General features: G+C 34.1%; 1 long non-coding RNA gene across 1 annotated transcript in view; it reads right to left on the bottom strand.

Annotated features, from left to right (window-relative positions):
* Window positions 1-19,626, bottom strand: part of LOC129525340 (uncharacterized) — a 37,745-nt gene extending 18,119 nt beyond the window's left edge. Inside the window, exon 1 of the long non-coding RNA XR_008669574.2 lies at window positions 19,475-19,626. This is a non-coding gene — a long non-coding RNA (uncharacterized lncRNA). The remainder of the gene's footprint in view (window positions 1-19,474) is intronic.
* Window positions 19,627-21,189: the final 1,563 nt, after the last annotated feature.

Here is a 21,189-nt window from a genome sequence, read left to right as displayed (position 1 = left end):
GGCTGGCCTCGAACTCCTGACCTTGTGATCTGCTCACTTTGGCCTCCCAAAGTGCTGGGATTACAGGCATGAGCCACTGCACCCGGCCAATGCCATCTTAACATTGGATGATAACATTAATATCAGCACCATTTTGTCAACTGTTATTGAGAATTTTTGGTCTGTCAAAGAGCCCTATTCAAATGATCTCTCTCATCCTTGCAACAACACTGCTAACAATCTATTATTATTTTAACCTTAATAAGGGTAAGAGAGGATAACTGTTTCCCAAGGTAACAAAGTCAGTAAAGGAACAGAAAGCATTTAACTATATATCTGTCTGATTTCAAAGTGGTTTTTCTTTTCATGATGCTATATTTCTCTTTTCATGATGCTATATATTCTGATGATAATGAGACATAAGGAATATACTTGGGAGAGTTAAGCTTGATGCCTTACTTTCCTTTAGTATCACGTCTGGCCCAAGTTACCCTAATTCCTTCCTTCCCTCCTTCCCTCCCTCCCTTCCTTCCTTACTGTCTTTGGTTGTCTTGTTCTTTTAACATGAATTAAATTGGCTTTGTGTTTACCTGGCCACTTCATAACTCCTATTTCAGTACCCAGCTTAAACATTTACTCAGGAAAAGCCATTTTCAGTTCTCAAGGAATGAAATCAGGTACCCTTGTAATATATACTTATAGACCCTATTTTTATCACTTGAATGATCACAAGTGTGATCATTAAATTAAGTGTTTAAAATCAATATTATTCATTAAATCCTAAGTTCCACAAAGTCAGGGATAATATGTGTCACATTTAGAGAGAGAAGCCCAGTACTTTATATGATACTGGACATAGTAGAAGCTCAATAAACATTTGTTGAAAACATTAATAAAGCAATTATATTTGAAATAACCATTTAGAGAAAAGTTACCTCTCATATACACTGATTTGTCTCCTAAGTTTCTGCTTCATGAGACTGTTGTTAAGTTATAGTTAAAATACAAATAAAATGTTAGGGTTGAAAACATATTTAAAGTTTGTCTAAAGTTCAAGTGCTTCCATGTCAGCTATAACATCTCTTTAAATGGTCACCTATTCTGCAATTAAACATCTTAAGTCTCAGGGAAATTCAGTATTCAAAGGAAGCCCATTGGCACATTGATATTAAGCCTCATTTACTGAATCCAGAAATAATTCAATTAAATGCACATTTACGTAGCACATAAACTCATATCTAACAAACTAATTAGCAAATTTCTGTTTTTTCAGCCACAGAGAAGTCCAGTGAACAACCAGAAAATATTAGTAATGATGTTTGTTACCCTTCTACCTGGGCACAGACAATATAGATCCTTAGGTATACTCTCTGTGGATCTCCTTGACAGTTGGATGCAATTCCAACTGTGCTTCAGGGAATAGTCTGTTTGCTAAAACATCAGCTGCAGCAGATTGTTCCAGCTCACTGGAATTCTATTATTTAGAGGATAATATATAACTCTAGAACAACAAAGCTTTATGATTTTGAAATGTTACCATTTCAAAATAGCTGTAAATTGGACTCCTCTGAGAGTACTTACATAAGGTTAAAAAAAGTAGAAAGATAGTGGTAACATCTTTTTTGTAATGGTCCAGAAACAAGAAAAAAACTCATAGTGGTTTTCATAATATTTTTATTAAATGTTGGAGACATATACACACCAAAAGAAACTCTCAAATATTTGCATTGTTTATTACAAGGAATCATTTATGTTTTAAAGCTTTAATATTATCTAGTCCTTTAAAAATTTATTTTAATATGAAGTTCTCTTCTGAAGCATATGTGTTTAGAGTGGGAATACTCAATATTAAATAGCCATGTCATCAAGTGAAGGACCATCCTGCTTGTATTTAATGCATCCCCATCTTCCCTGACCCACAAGTGTGAGATGCTAGCTATATTAGTCTCTCATACTGTTGGTGAATTTTTTTGACAAAAATATTAACAAATCTAGGTTTCTTTACAATAATTGTCAGCATTTCAGCATTTTAAATGGACTTTCCTTATTCAATTGAGCTGATGGATCATCCTCCAAATTTCCTATAAATGACAAAATAGTGTTCAGCTTTTTGCAGAGAGCAATGATTATACCTGCATGCATTTGCAGTCACCGCTAATTGTATGCCCATAGCAACTGGCAATATTTTCTTGCAAACACTGGCTGATGTTATTAAAACACTTACCTTACCTATAGATTCCTGTTGCCCCCCATTGTGCTTGCATTAGTTATTTTACTGACAATGAACATTCAAGAATCTAAGTATTAAAGAGTGGCAGACAAACTCAGGGAAGATGTATGTTGATTTAGTGCCACTATAAAACACAACTGTTTGTACTCCAGAAAAGATTGGAGGTGACAAATAAAATTCCAGATGTTTTAGAATCAAAGCTGGCATAAAATATTTACAAGATACACTTTTATATTGGTGTATCAGTATATTCTGTTTTTTCATGTGATATCATTCTCTTTAATGGGAAATGGGAAAACAAGGCGATTAATTTGAGCCCCCAAAATATTGTTAGTATTATTGGCCAAATATTCTTAACTCTAAATTTAGGTGAATACCTTTTTAAAAAATCTCTAACAAAATATAATAGAGATTAACAATGCATCAAGAAATCACTACATTGAAAGTAAAAGTAAAATGGTGATGATAATGAAACTAATTCTATAAGGGAGAACCAAGTGACCATACATACTGAATCATTTTACAGAACACATGATAGGGCAGGTGATTTGACAAAGGAAAATTTAGCAAACTGTCTTACACTTACAACACATCCACATCCATGCAAACCATCAGATATGCCTACTTTTTCCATTTTTAATACACTGACAGCTTTTTTACCTTTATGGGAGATTTTATTTTATTGTAAATGAGGACTATAATCTTCTTCTTCTATTTTGCAAATTACTGAATACATTCTACGTTTGTCCTGAGCAAAGTTTCAGGAAACTCCATATTGCTGTATGTATGTAGTACTCATATAATCCTCATTCTTTCAGGATAAAGGAAACAAATGCCAGCTCTGTCTTTATACATATGTTTTTATTATACGGTAGCATAAAGTAAATGCATGAGAGAATTGGAAGTAGGAGAAAAAAGAGCTGTTTTTTGTTTTTGTTTGAACTATTGACTCATTAAAATATAATCGTTCAAAATAATTAAAATTATCTTTATCAGTAATTAAGGAGTATATTGAACTATTGTCACATATACTAATTTCTTTGTTCACCCTCACCAATTACTACCCAGTCTTTCTGCCTGGATTCAATGTTCTTATTGTGATACATTGTTTTTTGTATTTTCTTACACAATTAGCCATGATTAATTCTGTTTTCCTGTGTTTTAATTTGTCATTATTTTACCCTCATTCTTGAATAATCTTTTAGCGTGATATATAATTTTAGGTTGACAGTGATTTATCTTCATCATGTTGAGGATATTACTTAAGAGCTTTTTGGACATCAGTCTGGTGAGGGGTCTGACATTCGAAGCACCGTTATTAATTTGCTTGTAATATTTTTTGTAATAACTATAGCTGTTGTAAAAATTTATATTTGTTAGTTTTACAATCTTGGAATGGAATTATTGTGGTTGATTACATGGTTTAATCCTTAACTGTCATGTTTCTTGCTTATCTTCATCTAGGAACCTCTCAACCATTGTCTCTTTTAATCTTGGATATCCTTATTATCTACAGGTAATCTAGAAGAAAGGGTAACTAGATATATTTATCTAGAGAAACTAGATTTAGTCAGTCATGTTTATATTTAAGTATATTTGATGTCAAACTACTAAATATATTTACTGATGGAACAAATAAAGCTCTGAATAAAATGAGAATATGGACATTCACACTAGGCATAAGACAACCCATTAGAGGGGAATTATTAAAAGCTAAAAAAGTTGCAGTGAAAAGAACACCCTAGAATAATAAAAAGAACAAAAACGACACAGTATAGCAATGTCCATAAATCAGTATGGAACACATAGGAGTATGCTCTGGCTTCAATGCAAGTGTACCATCTCTGTCTTAATAGGAATCAGTGACACCAAAATAGAAATGTAAGGTCTGATGTTAGCCTAAATGCTGTGGAAAAAATAAATGTACACAAACATCAACTAGCTAAATGGTCAAATATTATCAGAGTTAGAATAAAAGCCAAACAAACAACGAGGCATTAACCTTTTGAAAGCAAGATTTTGAAGTCTGGAGAATAAGATCAAGATAAAACAATAGATGTTGGACAAAATAAACAGAATCTCCCCACATGTCAACTGTTTGTACTCCAGAAAAGATTGGAGGTGCCAAATAAAATTCCAGATGTTGTAGACTTTGATGTACCTACATAACGCTAATTTTACCTACTGGTAAGGTCTTGGTGAGAACGTCCCTTGGCTTTGTGGATACTTTTCCCCCAACCCAGGAAGATGGTACACTTAACAGAGGAGAGACTGGTAAATGTCAGGATCCAATGCAGTGGACCTTGTTGCAGAAGTGTTAAGTTCCTCTGTGGGACCAAATATGGATCTGGCTTTCTGAAAGATACTAAATTTTCTGTATTATGATTTCCCTGAGTCATGCTTTTCTACTTTAAAACATAGAAAATGGCAAATAGTATGTGCTCAATTATCACTTTAAATACAACTGAGCATTTTCTTTTGCATTTATAATTATTATTCTTTGTCTTTCTCAGCATATTTTGATATCAGCTTTAAACTAAGTATATGTAATATACTATAAGAGAAGAGATATTATGTGAACCTGTTGAAAGGTAGCTCTGAAAGCAAGAAAAAAATAGCTAACACAACAATTAATGGTGAAATATTAAAAGCTTTCCCCCTGAGTGTACGGAGAAGAAAACAATGTCTACTTTCACTATTTTCATTAAACATTTACTTCAGTTTCCACCAGTGTAATAGGGAGAGAAAAACAAACAAAAGGCATGCATATTGGAAAGAAAAAATAAATTATCTTTATTTCCAAGTATGTTCCTATATAGAGTTAATGCAAAAGAACCTACCAAAAATTACAAATGATAGTCTCTGAATATAATTCAATATACAGAATTCAATTTTATTTCTATGTACTAGCAACAAACAGTAGTACACTTAAAATACCACAATAGCACTAAAAATAAGCTTCATCAGAGAAAAAAATCCATCAAAAGATGTTCAAGTTTCCTTGCTTAAAAGTACAAAACATGGTTGAAATTCTTAACAAAGGCAAACCAATAGCAATTGTAGACTATGTCCATAGATTTGAAAACTCAAAATTGTTAAAATAACATTTTTTCCCAAACTCTGTAAAGATTCAGTGTAATTTGAACCCAAGTCTCAACAGACGGAGAATTACAAAGTGATTCTCTACCAGAAATTAAGATTTATAAAGATAAAATAATGAAGGCAGTGTGGTTATTAGGGCAAGGTGAGAAAATAAATCAGATTTGTGTTCAGAAAAAAACACAACATATCTGGTTTTAGCAAAAAATGAATTCCAGGAAGAATTCATGGAATTTATTCTTTACCCTGGGACAGGAAAGGATTTCTTAGATTGAACTCAAACAGTATTAACCATAAAACGAAAAAACAATTACTTTGTTAAGTTAAAAAAAAAAAAAGTAAGCATTAAAATACAGCAGTAACAAAGTGTCTAGTCAAGCTACAGACAAAAGGAAGATAATATATTTGTTATAGGTGGATGGACTGATGGACCGATAGGTAGATAAACATATATGACACACATATGTGATAGAGAACTCTCATATAGGATTCATGAAGGACTTCAAAGCAATAATAAAAAGACAAAGACTATAAATAGGCTATATATTGAGTAGACACCTCATAAAAAGAGGCTATCCAAATGGCAAATATTATATAAAATATATATGACATTTATTTCCAGGGAAATGAAAATTAAAAGCACTACACCTCCACCAGGATAGCTGAAAAGAAAAACAAAAACTGACATTACCAGTTGAGAAACTTCTTTCATATGTTGCTAAAGGGTGTCTGAATTGATACAAACGATTTGGAGAATTGTTTAGGACAGTATACTAAAGCCATGCATTTTTCTGCCCTATGACTCAACATTTCCAACCCTAGGTATAGATGGAAGAAAAAATATAAGTATACGATAAATAATATATATTATATATAATATATGAATACATATTTCCACAAAGACACATACAAAAATGTGTATAAAAGCTTTTAAACCTAGAAGTCTGATCTATTTTTTGATAGGGCAAAAACATATCTGCTAAACAGTAGAGTTTAGAGAAGACATTTAATCAGGTTTTTTTAAAATTTTTTAGCAGTACTTAAATATGTATTGTGGTGATGATTCAAGATAATTATAGTATTATGGAGCTGGTTTATCCATCCCAATACAAATAAATAAATCAACACAGAAGTTAGCTTTATAGCAAAATGAAGATTCTAAGAAATTTTGGAATAAGTGTCCTCACTATTCATGTGTTTCTCACCAAATTATTAGAACAGTACACGCTGGTAAAAAAAAAAAATTCAGATTAACTGTGAGCATTAGCACTGTAAATGTTTCATGTACTGAGAAACTTTTTTAATGTGATCTCTTACCCTGACTATTTAGAACAGTATAGGGTTTTTTTTTATTTAGAAATTATTTAATAAAATGAGGCACATGCTCGCTATGTAAATAGAAACATGGAACCGATGTTGAGAAAAATGGATAATGATTTCTAATGCAGTAATAATTTAAATTTCAGTAATTTAGCTATATGATGAATATCTCTTGAGGCTTAGACAGCCTTTAATATATTTTTTTATTTTAAATGTTTGTGGGTACAGTAGGTGTATATATGGAATACATGGGATGTTTTGATACAGGCATGCAGTGTATAATACCACATGGAAATACCACATGGAAAATGTATAATACCACATCCCCTCAAGCATTTATTCTGTATTCAAATACAATTATACTCTTTTAGTTATTGTAAAATGTTCAATTAAGTTATGAATTATAGCCTCCCTGTTGTGTTACGAAATAGTAGGTCTTATTCTTTCTACTGTTTTTTTTGTTTTTTGTTTTTGGTACCTATTAACCATACTCACTTCACTCCCACCCCCTCACTACTTTACTACCTTCTCAGCATCTGGTAACAGTCTCTATGTCCATGAGTTCAATTGTTTTGATTTTTAGATCCCGCAAATAAGTAAGAACATGTGAAGTTTCTCTTTCTGTGCCTGGCTTATTTCGCTTAACATAAGGACCTCCAATTCCATCCATGTCGTTGCAAATTACAGGATATCATTTTTTTTTAATGGCTGAATAGTACTTTGTTGTTATTGGTCTGTTCAGGTTTTGGATTTCCTCCTGGTTCAAATATTTGTAGGTTGTATGTGTCTAGGAATTTGTCCATTTTTTCTAGGTTTTTCAGTTTCTTGGCATATAATTGCTCATAATAATCCTTTAAATTTTGCAGAATGAGTTGTTATGTCTTCTTTTTCATCTCTGATTTTATTTGGATCTTCTCTATTTTTTTCATAGTCTGGCTAAAGATTTGTCAATTTTGTTTACCTTTTTTAAAAAACTGGTTTTGTTTTATTGACCTTTTGTATTTTCTTTATTTCCATTTCATTTATTTCTGCTCTGATCTTTATTATATCTTTTCCACTATTAATTTTGGGTTTTGTTTGCTCTCACTTTTCTAGTTCTTTAAGATGTACTGTTGTTTATTTGAAATTTTTTCTCCTTTTTGATGTAGGCATTTATAGCCATAAACTTCCTTCTTAGTACTGCTTCTGCCTTATCCCATAGGTTTTGATATGTTGTGTTTCCATTCTCATTTGTTATGAAAAAATTTTTCAGTCTCCTTAATTTTTTTCATTAACTGGTCATTCAAGAGCATATGCTTTAACTTCCATGTATTTGTGTAGTTTCCAAAATCTCTCACTATTGATTTCTAGTTTCATTCCATTGTGGTCAGAGAAGATGCTTGATATTATCTCAGGTTTTTAATGTTTTAAGACTTGTTTTGTGACTTAATGTATGTTCAATCCTAGAGAATGATCCAGGTGCTAAGGAAAACAATTTGTATTCTGCAGCCATTGGGTGAAAATTCTTTAAATATCTGTTAGATCCATTTGATCTACAGTGCAGTTTAATTCTGATGTTTCTTTGTTGATTTTCTATCTGGGAGATCTGTCCAATGCTGAAAAAAGTGGAGTGTTGAAGTCTCCAGCTACTATTGTATTGAAGCTCACACCACTAAGTTCAATGCCTCACAATTGCTGGCTCTCCCTCTCCCTAGGGTGCGGAAACACTTTCCACACCAGGCTGCTGCTGCTGCTGCTGGGGGATGGGAGAGGGGACATTTTAGCAATTAATGACTGGTTATATTTTTAGAACCTCTTGCGTGCCTCTTACAGAAATATGAAGTTAAAACTAGGTACTGTCAGTGCTCCCCTGTTTTTTGGTTTTTATGAAGGTGCTTGTTTTATGTAGATAGTTGTTAAATTGGTGTCCTTGCTGGGGGGCAATTGGTGGAGGCTTCTATTCCACTTTTTTTCTCTGCTTCTAATATTGTTAATTTACAGTAGAAATCGCTTTTGAAAAATTATGTATTCTAATTAAGTTATCATTAAACCTCCTAGAGATAGAGTATCCTAGAAATACTTAATTTTCTATGAAGCACTGAGGTACTATTGTAGCAACATATGACGCCAAATGAGTAATATTTATTTTTATTTTCAGTCATTTTAATTATAGTGATAAAATTATAAAAACAAATACTTTGAGAAGATTAAAATATCACCAATTGTTTCCAGTTTCTCATTGTTAATAAAATTCTTGGTTTAATCAGCTAAAATGTGAAGGTAACTATAATAAAAATAGTATTTCTAATAATTATAAAATACATGATCAAACTTTCAGTCATTGTTCTCAGGAAAATTGTAATAAATTGAATTGGATAAAAAGCATATTTGTTTGAATATTCTTATTCTTTCAAATACTAGTTTATTAGTAAATGTATATATTGATTTATATTTAAGTATATTAATGTAATTAACGTATATTTAAATATTCAAATTCATATTTTATTTATTTAATGTTAATATAATATATTAAGGAATGCTTTTTAACTTTTCCTCTGCTGTATTAAGACGTAAGTAATTATCTCCAGACTGAAGATTATGAATAAAATGTTAATATGTCCTTGTATTTACTAAATTAAGGCTAATATGTATGTGCATACATAATTAAATATAATGTATACAAAATACATATTTTACTAGTCTACACACATATACATATACATATACATATAATTTTAGCTCTTTTCTCTTTGCTCGAATATCTACCTTTCAGTGTGTATAGTAACACTTTGCAGTGTGTAAAGTAACTTTTTTAAATTAAAAAAAAGTACCTTCAATGCCAAAAATGGACATGAACAAAAATTGCAAAAAGTTTATAATTTCACCACCTGGAGATAAGAAATGTTACATGCATTTACATTATTTTAATGCATTTATAACATTTAACAAGTTATAACATTTCTAAAAATTTATTTTTTATAATCGTTTATGATGTATAGAGAGAACTTCTGAAGTTAGTACAGAGAGTTCTCATACACCCTGTGCTCAGTTTCCTTCCTGTTAAATTCACATATGTTAATAGAACAAATACATTATATTTGTTAATACTAATGAACCAGTAATCTAATCTTGATTCATTATTATTATCTCAAGTTCATACTTTATTCAGATTTTACTAGTTTTTAACTTTTTTTTTCTGTTTTGAGATTCCATTCAGGATACCACATTACATTCTAGTGTCACATCACCTCTGGCTCATCTTGGCTGTGACAGTTTATTAGATTTCCCTTGTATTGATGACTTTGATAGTTCTCAATTTTACTGGTCAGGTAATTTGTAGAATGTCCCTATCTTAGGATTTGTCTAATGTTTTTCTTATAATTAAAGTAGGGCTATGGGTTTGAGGGAGGAAGAGGATGGGTAAAGTGCTGTTTTCATCACATTATATCAAGAGTATACATTATCACATGACCTATTGCTGTTCATGTTAATATTTATTACCTGGCAGAGGTTGTGCTTGTCAGGTTTCTCCACTGTAATGTTATTTTTCCTCTTTCCATACGCTATTCTTTGTAAAGAAGTGACAATGAGCAGTCCACACTTAGAGTGGGGAGTTCTGCTCCACCTTCTTGAGCATGAAATATCTATATAAATTATTTGGAATTTTTCTGCATGGTAGATTTTCCTCTTCTACCATTTTATGTATTCATTCATTTATATTAATATGGACTCATAGGTATTTATTTTATATTTGGGTTACAATCCAATACTACTTTATTCTTTAAATTGTTCCAGTTTTGGCTGGGATCTCTTTCATTTGGCTCCTGTGTGTGGGTTTTTTCTGGGTTTTTTTTTTTTTTTTTTTTTTTTTTTTTTTTTTTGAGATGGAGTCTCGCTCTGTCAACCAGGCTGGACTGCAGTGGCGCAATCTCGGCGCACTGCAAGCTCCGCCTCCTGGGTTCACGCCATTCTCCTGCCTCAGCCTCCCGAGTAGCTGGGACTACAGACACCCGCCACCACACCTGGCTAATTTTTTATATTTTTAGTAGGGACGGGGTTTCACTGTGTTAGTCAGGACGGTCTCAATCTCCTGACCTTGTGATCGCCCGCCTTGGCCTCCCAAAGTGCTGGGATTACAGGCATGAGCCACTGCGCCCGGCTGGCTCCTGTGTGTTTTTTAATATACCTCCAGCAAAGGGCATGTTATTTGTTTAAGTACTTCATTACTTTCTGTCACTGTGAGATACTTCAGACTCATCTTGTGTATTTTCTGCCCCAGTCCTAGAATCAGCTAGTTTAATGCAAGGAATCCTGGTTCTTTCTACTGAAGAATGGTATCAGAAATGAAGGTCTAGATTCCATGTGTGACCCTTGCTACTGAGATTTCACTACTTCTAGACATTCTCAGCCAATGAAACAAAGAAATGTGTGTGTATATCATAACCAGTATATATACACACATACATATATATTTCTATATGTAACCACCTGTGTCTGCATTAACCTAAGTATAAGTTCATATTCATGTACCTGAGTATCATCCATTACTACATGGGTTATTCTGGCATCTTTCTCTTGCTTATATGTAAACTCCCACCATCTGCCACTGACTTAATTGATCAATTCTAGTATACATACATAGGAGTATTAGAATACTGCTCTGATACGGCAGTCATCTCCGAAATTCTTTGGGTTAATATGTTTCCCCCACCCTTATCTCAATAAGCTTATTCCATACATTGGTTATTCATAATCAAAGTATAGTTAGATTCTTTTGTTACAACTAGCATTCTATTCTGGGGACCCTCAACCAGCAAAACATTTGTCTTTTTTTCTAATTACACACTAAGTTTCACTGTTTGTTCTGTGAAGTTATATGAGTTTTATTTCATAGGTAAAGTCAGGTATCCATCATTCAACTATCATATAGAATATTTTCACTGCCCTGAAAAATCCCCTGTGCTTTCACCTTCTTAATCAGAATACTTGGCAGCAATTAATCTTTCTATTGTCTTTGTAAGTTTGCTTTTTCCAGGATGTCATATAATTTGAATCATATGGTATGTAGCCTTTCAGATTGTTTTCTTTCTCCTAGAAATATACATATGTTTCATCCATTTCATGACTTGATAGTGCATTTCTATTTATCATAAAAAATGCTGCATTGTATGAAAGTATCCCGGTTTGCTAATTCATTCACATCTTGGTGATTTCCAAGTTTAGGCAATTAAGAATAAGCCTGCTATGAACATTTCTTCCTGTTTCAAATTAGTTAGGTAAGTACCAAGGAGTATAATTGTTGGATCATATGACAAGACTATATTTACCCCTATCTGTCCTCCAAAGTAGATATAACATTTGACATAACCACCAGCAATGAAAGAGAATTCCTGTTGCTCAATCTCCGAGCCAGAAATTGATATTGCTGGCATATTTGGATTTTATCCATTGTAATAAGTGTGATATGTACTAGGATCAAATGAACATCATTTCATATGCTTATGGGCCATTTGTATATCTTCTTTGATGAGGTGCCAGATCTATTTTCTATTTGTAATCAGGTTGTTTATTTTCCTATTACTGAGTGTTAGGAGTTATGTGTATACTTTGGGTAGGATTCCTTCATAAGATATATCTTTTGCAAATGTTTTCACCCAGTCTATGACTCACCCTCTCATTTTCTTGACATTGTCTTTCTCAGAGCAAAAGTACTTAATTTTAAGTAAGTCCAACTTAGTTTTTTTTATGAATCATGACTTTTTACTGTATCTAAAAGGTACTGCCAAATACAAATTTATGTAAATATTATTCTATTTTATTTTCTAAGAGTTTGATAGTTTTGCATCTTATATTTAGGTCTGTCATCTATTTTTAGTTAATATTTGTGAATGTTGTAGATATGAGTCTAGAATCATCGTTTTATGTATATATCCAGCATTCCAGCACCATTTACTGAAAAGATTACCATTTCTCCATCTAATTTGCCTTTGATCATTCATCAAATACCAGTTAACTATATTTGCACAGGTATATTTTTAGTTTGGCTATTCTGTTTCATTGATCTCTGTGTCTGTTCTTTTGGCAATAACATACTGTCCTGATTACTATACCTTTGCATTAAGCTTTTCTATTGGAAAATAGGAGACCTCCAACTTTGTCCTTCTTCTTCAGTATCATGTTGGCTCTTCTAGGTCTTTTACTTTCCTCTATAAACTGTAGCATCAATTTGTTGAAATCTGTAAAATAGCTTTCTGGGGTTTTGGTTGTAGTTATACATTGAATCTATAGGTCCATCTGTGAAAAATTAACACCTTAAAATGTTTAATTGTTCAAGCTACAAGCATGGTACATTTCTCTATTCACTTAGTTCTGTGTTTTTGTTTTTGAAATTAGAGTTTTGGAGTTTTTTTTACATACATGTATTGTACATATTTTGTTAGATTTGAGGTTATTTAAATTTTTTGGTGCTATTGCAAAAATGGTATTACATTTTAAAATTTCAAACTCCATTTGTTCATTTTTGATTAGGAAAGCAATTCACTTTTGTATATTAATCTTGTATCTGTGACCACGATTTATTCACTTATAAATTTCAGGAGTTTTCTGTTAATTCTTTGGGATTTTCTACATAGACAACATTGTCATTTGTGAATAAACACAGTATATTTTTTCCCCAAACCTGTATATTTTATTTCCTTTCAGTGTCCCATTTCACTAGGTAGGAATTTTAGTTCAATGTTGAATAGGAGTGTTGAGAGAAGTTATCTTTGTTCCTGATCCTAGGAGTAAATTGTCACCAGGATATTTCTTACCATTGAAGATGATGCTACCTGTAAGATTTTTGTAGATGTTCTTTGTAAAGTTGAGTATGTACTTTATTTCTAATGGCTGAAACTTTTTCTCCTGAATGAGTGAATACCTGGAATATATCGTGTATACTTTTTAAAAATTCATTGTTATATTTGATTTGCTAATATTTTGTTGAGTGCTTTTGCATATATATTTGTGAGAGATAATGGTCTGTAGTTTGTCTTTATAATGTCCTTATTTGTTTTTATTTTTTAAATTTTACTTTAAGTTCTGGGGTACATGTGTAGAATGTACATGTTTGTTACATAGGTATACATACATGTGCCATGGTGCTTTGTTTCATCTATCAACCCATCATCTAAGTTTTAAGCCCCACATGCATTAGGTATTTGTCCTAATGCTCTCTGTCCCTTTGGCCTCCATCGCCCAACAGGCCCTGGTGTGTGCTGTTCCCCTCCCTGTGTTCATGTGCCCCCATTGTTCAACTCCCACTTATGAGTGAGAACATGTGGTGTTTGGTTTTCTGATCCTGTGTTAGTTTGCTGAGAATGATGGTTTCCAGCTTCATCGTGTCCTGAAGAGGATATGAAATCATCCTTTTTTATGGCTGCATAGTATTCCATGGTGTATATGCGCCACATTTGCTTTATCCAGTCTATCACTGATGGGCGTTTGGGTTGGTTCCAAGTATTTGCTATTGTAAATAGTGCTGCAGTAAACATATGTGTACATGTGTGTTTATAGTAGAATGATTTATAATCTTTTGGGTATATACCCAGTGATGGGATTGCTGGGTCAAGTGGTATTTCTGGTTCTAGACCCTTGAGGAATCGCCACACTGTCTTCCACAATGGTTTAACTAATTTACAGTCCCACTAAGAGCGTAGAAGCATTCCTATTTCTCAGTAGCCTCACCAGCATCTGTTGTTTCCTGACTTTTTAATGATCGCCATTCTAACTGGTGTGAGATAGTATCTCATTGTGTTTTTGATTTGCATTTCTCTAATGACCAGTGATGATGAGCTTTTTTTTGTATGTTTGTTGGCTGCATAAATGTCTTCTTTTGAGAAGTGTCTGTTCATATCCTTTGCCCACTTATTGATGTTGTTTTTTTCTTGTAAATTTAAGTTCCTTGTAGATTCTGGGTATCAGACCTTTGTCAGATGAGCAGTTTGCAAACATGTTCTCCCATTCTGTAGGTTGCCTGTTCACTCTGATGAAAGTTTCTTTTGCTGTGCAGAAGCTCTTTAGTTGGATTAGATCCCATTCATCAATGTTTGCTTTTGTTGCAACTGCTTTTGGTGTTTTAGTCATGAAATCTTTGCTAATGCGTATGTCCTGAATGGTATTGCCTAGGTTTTCTTCTAGGGATTTTATGGTTTGGGGTTTTACATTTAAGTCTTCAATCCATCTTAAGTTTATCTTTTGTATAAGGTTAGGGAAGGCATCTAGTTTCTGTTTTCTGCATGTATCTAGCCAGTTTTCCCAGCACCATTTATTAATAGGGAGTCCTTCCCTCATTGCTTGTTTTTGTCAGGTTTATCAAAGGTCAGATGGTTGTAGATGTGTGGTGTTATTACTGAGGCGTGTGTTCTGTTCCATTGGTCTATATATCTGTTTTGGTACCAGTACCATGCTGCTTTGGTTACTGTGGCCTTGTAGTATAGTTTGAAGACAGGTAGCGTGATGCCTCTGGCTTTGTTCTTTTTACTTAGGATTGTCTTGGCTATATGAGGTTTTTTGGATCCATATGAAATTCAAATTAGTTTTTTCTAATTCTGCAAAAAAAGCCAGTGGTAGCTTGATGGGAATAGCATTGAATCTATAAATTACTTTGGGCCGTATGGCCATTTTCACCATACTGATTCTTCCCTTCCATGAGCGTGGAATTTTTTTCCATTTGTTTGTGTCCTCTTTTATTTCCTTGAGCTGTGGTTTGTAGTTCTCCTGGAACAGATCCTTCACTTCCCTTGTAAGTTGTAATCCTAGGTATTTTATGCTCTTTGTAGCAATTGTGAATGTGAGTTCGCTCATGGTTTGGCTCTCTGCTTGTCAGTTGTTGGTCTATAGGAATGCTTGTGATTTTTGCACATTGATTTTGTATCCTGAGACTTTGCTGAAGTTGCTCATCAGCTTAAGTAGTTTTTGGGGTGAGATGATGGGGTTTTCTAGATATAGGATCATGTCATCTGGAAAGAGAAACAACTTGAATTCCTCTCTTCCCATTTGAATACCTTTATTTCTTTCTCTTGCCTGATTGCCCTGGCCAAAATGTCTAATACTATGTTGAATAGGAGTGGTGAGAGAGGTCACCCTTGTCTTGTGCTGGTTTTCAAAGGGAATGCTTCCAGTTTTTGACCATTCAGTATGATATTGGCTATGGGTTTGTCATAAATAGCTCTTATTATTTTGAGATGTTCCATTGATATCTAGTTTTTTTGGAATATTTTTAGCACGAAGGGGTGAATTTTATTGAAGACCTTTTCTGCATCTATTGAGATAATCATGTGGTTTTGTCATTGGTTCTGTTTATGTGATGGATTACATTTATTAGTTTACGTATGTTGAAGGAGACTTTCATCCCAGGGATGAAGCCAGCTTGATTTTGGTGGATAAGCTTTTTAATGTGCTACTGGATTTGGTTCGCCAGTATGTTATTGAGGATTTTTGCTTTGATGTTCATCAGGGATATTGGCCTGAAATTTTATTTTTTTGTTGTGTCTCTGCTAGGTTTTGGTATCAGGATGTTGCTGGCCTCATATGAGTTAGGGAGGAGTACCTCTTTTTCTGTTGTTTGGAATCATTTCAGAAGGAATGGCACCAGCTCCTCTTTGTATCTCCTGTAGAATCTGGCTGTGAATCCGTCTGGTCCTGGGCTTTATTTTTTTGGTTGGTAGGCTATTACTGCCTTAATTTTAGAACTTGTTATTGGTCTATTCAGGGATTCAACTTCCTCCTGGTTTCATCTTGGGAGGGTGTATGTGTCCAGGATTTTATCCATTTCTTCTAGATTTTCTAGTTTATTTGCATAGAGGTGTTGTTTATAGTATTCACTGATGTTAGTTTGTATTTCTGTGGGATCAGTGGTGATAACCCCTTTATCATTTTTTATTGTCTATTTGTTTATTCTCTCTTTTCTTCTTTGTTAGTCTAGCTAGTGGTCTATTTTGTTAATCTTTTCAAAACACTAGCTCCTGGAATCTTTGAATTTTTGAAGGGTTTTTGTGTCTCTTTCTCCTTCAGTTCTGCTCTGATCTTAATTATTTCTTGTCTTCTAGCTTTTGAATTCGTTTGCTCTTGCTTCTCTAGTTTTTAAAATTGTGATGTTAAGGGGTCGATTTCAGATCTTTCTAGCTTCCAATGTAGACATTTAGTGCTGTAAATTTCCCTCTTAACAGTGCTTTAGCTGTGTCCCAGAGATTCTGTTATATTGTTTCTTTGTTCTCATTGGTTTCAAAGAACTTCTTTATTTCTACCTTAATTTTGCTATTTACTCTGTAGTCATTCAGGAGCAGGTTGTTCAATTTCCATGTAGTTGTGGTGTTTTGAGTGAGTTTCTTAATCCTGAGTTCTGATTTGATTGTACTGTGGTCTGAGAGACTGATGTCATTTCTGTTATTTTGCATTTGCTGAGGAGTGTTTTACTTCCAATTATGTGGTCGATTTTACAATACGTGCTATGTGGCACTGACAAGAATGTATATTCTGTTGATTTGGGGTGGAGAGTTCTGTAGATGTCTATTAGGTCTGCTTGGTCCAGAGCTGAGTTTAAGTCCTGAATATCCTTGTTAATTTTCTGTCTCATCAATCTGTCTAATGTTGACAGTGTGGTGTTGAAGTTTCCCACTATTATTGTGTGGGAGTCTAAGTCTCTTTATAGGTCTCTAATAACTTGTTTTATGAATCTGGCTGCTCCTGTATTGAGTGTATATATATTTAGGACAGTTAGCTCTTCTTGTTGCATGGATCCTTTTGCCATTACGTAATGCTCTTCTTTGTCTTTTTTGATCTTTTTTTTTGGTTTAAAGTTTGCTTTATTAGAGACCAGGATTGCAACCCCTGCTTTTCTTTTTTTTTCTTTTTTATTTTTTTTGCTTTCCATTTCTTTGGTAACTATTTCTCCATCTTTTTATTTTGATCCTATGTGTGTCTTTGCACATGAGATGGGTCTCCTAAATATAGCACAATGATGGGTCTTGACTCTATCCACTTTGCCAGTCTGTGTCTTTTAGTTGGGGAATTTAGCCCATTTACATTTAAGGTTAATATTGTTATGTGTGAAATTGATCCTGTCATCATGATGCTAACTGGTTATTTGTTTTTAGTATTGAGGTAATGCAGACCTCACAGGATGAGTCAAGGAGCTTTACTCATGCTTCTATTTTCTGAAAGAGACATTGCTGTACTGGCATAGTTTATTGCTTAAAAAATTGGTGGAAATTAGCAGTGAATCCCTCTGGTTTGATTTTTTTTTTTTTTTTTTTTTGCAAAATAATTAGTTTTTGATCCTATTACTTTAATAAATAAAGGCCTATTATGATTATCTACTTCTGTGTGGGGTTTTTATTGTAAAGTCTTTCAAGGAAAATGTCCATTTAATTTAAGTTTTCAAATTGGTAGGAATGAAGTTGCTCACAGTATTCTTTTATTATAATTTTAATATCTATGAGAATAAGGATAACTCCTCTTTCATTTCTGAACCTTGTAAATGGTGTTTCCCCTTTCTTGTTTAGTTGGCTATAGTTTATTGATTTGATTGATCTTTATGAAGATCCAGTTTTTGGTTTTCTTGGTGGTGGTGGTTTGTTGTTGATTTTCTGTTTTTGAATCATTGGTTTGTGCTCTAGTTTTTATATTTTTGTCCTCCTGATTTTCAGCTTAAATTTCTCTTTTTCTCATGTTTCAGGGTAGAACATTTGGCTATATTTAGGTCTTTTTGTTTTTCTAATTTTTGAACTTAATAAATTTCCTTACAAGCACAACTTTTACTGGCATAATTTATTGAAATAATTTAGTGAAATAATTTATTGGCAAATCATATGCATAAAAGAAATTTCACAGGGAATTCAGCAAATAGTAGGAAAATGATAATAGATTATAAGTTAGATCAACACATAGGATTAAGGAATGCTAGAAATGGTAAACGTGTGGAAAATAGAAAGGTTTGTATTTTCCTTTGTATTATCTGTAAATCACACTTGTATCTTTAAAACTAATAACAATAAATTATACAATTAAAACAAGAGTAATATAGGTGAGCATAAGTTATTTGTGAAGTAAAAATAAATTATACTGTTTTGTAGTTCTTGCATTATTGTGTAAATGTCCCATGATCCTTTGGGTGTGGCTTGACGAGCCAAAAACCTCTGCGGCTTGAGTTTCACTCACGCCCACTGGACTTGTTCCATCCACTGAGCCCTGCAGGCTGTGCTCAGCTCGCGCTGCCAGCCGAGATCTCATGCCTGTCAACGGTGAGCCAGGCGCAGAGCAATGAGGGTTATGTGAGCAAGTGAGCATGGGGTCTGGCCACTGTGCACAGCCATGTGAGCCAGCTGCTGCAGTGGGACAGGCTGCTCCAGGTGCTGGATTTGTGCGAAGCTGCAGCTGGACCAGCCATACTGCAAGTCGCTTCCGCTGCAGGTGCCAGCGTCTGGATGATGGGAACATGGTGGGTCATAAAAACTTGGAGACGCCAGCAATCACATATCCCCAAGGGACTGCGGGGAATGCTAAGCTGTATCTTTCCCACTGCCAGCAGCTTGGCAAGTAGGGGTGAGGGGCATGTTTTCAATTCAATCAGTCCTGCTCCCTTGCTCTGGCCCATGGCTCCCAGGCTAGCCGACCCCGCCACCACTTTGCATCACATGGGGTGGACACCTGATGCCAGCAGAGGGCAGGAGGGCTATAGTGTTACAGCTCTGGCTCAGGAAATCCTGAGACCTGGGCCCCCAGAAGGGTTACTGCCCTTCCCTGCCAAAATCTGACAAATGGGAGCTTGTCACTACCCACAGCTCAGCGAGCTGGCCAGGAACGTGTTATAGCCTGTTTTGCACTCACCTTGTACTGGGTCCCGAGTTCTTGTCCTGCATTCAGGAAGAATAAGGTTACACAGACACCTGGAGGGTGAGAAAGGCAGAGAAGAGTATTGAGTGAACAGAACAGCTCTCAGCAGAGAGGAGACGTGAAGTGGGTATATTCTACCCACAGGTGGGTAGTCCTGACATGTGGCTGATTCTAGGGTTTTATGAGCTCACAATGCACAAAGTGTGTGCTGGTTGGTCCATTGGCAGCCCTGGAAAAAGCACCTATTAACTGGCTGAAAGGCATCAAGCAAGTTCTCACTCTGGGTCATGGATTCCACCTGGAACTGGAAGCCTGGGTCTCAGGCTTGAGGCTGCCTTTGGCTTGAAGGTTGAGTTTTACCAGGGACCCACCCCTATCTGCCTAGGAATTTGTCTGCCTCCTGCCACTATCATAAAGTTACATAAAATGTCATTTAAAATTACACTGTTATAACTGCATATTGTATTACATAAAAAATTATTAAAAATATAAAATCAATGAGGTATAACTAGTAACCCAAAGAGAAATTAAGGTGGAATACTAAAAAACCAAAATCCTCAAGCCCAAAGAAGGCAAGAGTAGAGGATAAAAAGAAAATATAGATGGAAAAAGCAGAAAATTAATAGAAAATTACTGACTTAAACCCAACCATGTCAATACTCTATCAGATATTAATGAATTAAACTGACTAAGAGAAAGAATTTTTGGCCAGGTGTGGTGGCTGACACCTATAATCCCAGCACTTAGGGAGGCCAAATCAGGCATATTGCTTGAGCCCAGGAGTTTGAGACAGCCTGGAAAACATGGCAAAACCACATCTCTACTAGAAATACAAAAATTAGCCTGGCATGGTAGCACACACCTGCAGTCCCAGCTACTTAGAAGGCTGAGGCATGAGAATCACTTGAACCCAGAAGGTGGAAGTTGCAGTGAGCCAAGATTGGCCACTGTACTCCAGCCTGGGCAACAGAGTGAGGCTCTATCAAAAAAAAACAAAACAAAAAAAAAAAAAAGGGGGGGGTTGGGGGGAAAGAATTTTGTAAGACAAAGATTTATCTGCTTGCTGCCTCTAAGGCATATTATTCAATTACATTTAAGATTTCCTATAAGGGAATGGGAAAATACTTCCAAAACATTCTTTACAATGTACATACATATATTCATATACACTCACATCAAAAGAAAGCTAGATTGGATATATTAATACCAATGATATTCAAAGTAGAAATCAGGACAAGTCATGTAACATTTACCAAACCACAGAATGGATCCTTAAAACATATCTTTATATATTTCAAATGATTAAAATCATAAGTTGAAATTCTTTAAGGTTAAATTAGAATTTGATACTTGAAAGATAAAATCAAATAAAATTAAATACATACTTCTATATAATCCATTGGCAATGAGAAATTGCTGGATAAATTAGAAAATATCTTGAACTGAATTATAACAGAAAATACAAACTACATATTAAAAATGTACAATGTAGCTACAGTAATTTTTAGAAGTAAATGTTTAACTTTAAATACATAGGATAGTATAAAAACCACTATAATACTAAGCTTATACCATAAAAGGTATGAATTTAAAAGATCAAATTAAATCCAATATGAATAAAATGAAGAAAGTAATATAGCTAAGAGTACACTTCAAAATAAACATTGAACAAATAAAAACAAACAATCGGTTGCTGGAAAATATCAATA

Source organism: Gorilla gorilla, chromosome 9 (genome assembly GCF_029281585.2).
Source record: "Gorilla gorilla gorilla isolate KB3781 chromosome 9, NHGRI_mGorGor1-v2.1_pri, whole genome shotgun sequence".
Lineage (NCBI taxonomy): Eukaryota > Metazoa > Chordata > Mammalia > Primates > Hominidae > Gorilla > Gorilla gorilla.
Note: the sequence above shows the minus strand (reverse complement) of the source record. Positions and strands in the feature narration are given on the sequence as shown.